This window comes from Amphimedon queenslandica, unplaced genomic scaffold (assembly GCF_000090795.2).
Source record: "Amphimedon queenslandica unplaced genomic scaffold, v1.1 AMPQUscaffold_4730_Cont23293, whole genome shotgun sequence".
In the NCBI taxonomy this organism is placed as follows: Eukaryota; Metazoa; Porifera; class Demospongiae; order Haplosclerida; family Niphatidae; genus Amphimedon; species Amphimedon queenslandica.
The window spans coordinates 1-1,569 of NW_003554960.1; the positions used below are offsets into that span (position 1 = coordinate 1).

General features: G+C 38.0%; 1 long non-coding RNA gene across 1 annotated transcript; it reads left to right on the forward strand.

Moving 5' to 3' along the window:
- The first annotated feature begins 299 nt into the window (after positions 1–299).
- LOC109592566 (uncharacterized) lies at positions 300–533 on the forward strand. Its single transcript, XR_002190419.1, has 2 exons — positions 300–340; positions 426–533. It is a non-coding gene; the product is annotated as an uncharacterized LOC109592566 (long non-coding RNA).
- The last annotated feature ends 1,036 nt before the right edge of the window (positions 534–1,569 follow it).

The window sequence follows — 1,569 nt, forward strand, 5'->3', positions numbered from 1 at the left end:
CACCCAAAGTGGTGGTAAAATGGCGGATTTTTGGAGGAAAGACAGGCTGAACAATCTTCTCTTTTATCCAGCCATTCTAGCTGTAGGAGCCACTTTGAGCTGTCCTTTTGTTTCAGTATACTCTATTTATCTCTTCTGTAAGCTCTTTGGTTGCTGTTTTGGCTTTTATAGCATTTTATCATAGGAATATTCTCACCCATTGGCAATTCCCGTTTTTCTAAATTTTGCTTTCAGGAGCCAAGGCGCTTGCCCCTCCATTGCCATGAAGACAGAAGTGTATTCAGCTGAGTCCTATGACTAGTGTCTATCATCAGAGTTAGTCTCAGTCCATCAGAACCAGGTACGGTGGAATAACTCACTCAGTTGTCATGTTGCAGCTGGAGTGTGGATGATTATGACCATCTTTTCACTTCTTAAAACTATAGGTTGGCTCTTTTATAGATAGTTGAGGCATGCAAGAGCTCATTCTTTATCTGTACATTCACTGGTTGTATTGTATGAGCACCTCATGTCGTATTAATACCCCGTGTCGCTATCCAATACTTGCAGAGAGGAATCGTCACATTCAGGACTCGTTCATGGCTCTAAACCATTTGTATCCTCTCCCAACAGTTTTACTTATTATTTAAATTATAAAAAACATGGGTGTTGTTGCTAGAACTATTATTGTTGTAATCACTAGGTCACTACATTGCATTTGTATAGACGACTATTTATGTATTTACTCATACTTTTATGATATTAACAGTATATACACAATAATTAGAAACTATTTTGATGATAACAAAGATAATTATTGTAATTGACATCAATTTTTATCATAAATAAAATATTAAAATCATGTAACAATGGAAGTGTTTTACTTCATACTGGACGTTACTATTAAGAGCTAGTTACATGATGCTGAGCTATTCGAGCACACTTATGTTTCTTGGAATGCTTCTTACATGTGATTAAAGACCAATCCTATAGTTTTAAGAGGTGAAAAGATGGTCATAATCATCCACACTCCAGCTGCAACATGACAACTGAGTGAGTTATTCCACCGTACCTGGTTCTGATGGACTGAGACTAACTCTGATGATAGACACTAGTCATAGGACTCAGCTGAATACACTTCTGTCTTCATGGCAATGGAGGGGCAAGCGCCTTGGCTCCTGAAAGCAAAATTTAGAAAAACGGGAATTGCCAATGGGTGAGAATATTCCTATGATAAAATGCTATAAAAGCCAAAACAGCAACCAAAGAGCTTACAGAAGAGATAAATAGAGTATACTGAAACAAAAGGACAGCTCAAAGTGGCTCCTACAGCTAGAATGGCTGGATAAAAGAGAAGATTGTTCAGCCTGTCTTTCCTCCAAAAATCCGCCATTTTACCACCACTTTGGTGGCGCGTTAATTAGAATCGCTTAAACGAGCATGCGCAGTATAAAAGGGGGGTGGTCTGCCCAAAAATGGAAGCAAATATTCAAAATGGCGATTACACATGATAAAGATCTTGATAACATCAGTTGATTTACATAGTAACAGTAAAAGGAAGAGGCCACAATTGCCTAGCCTCTTATTTTC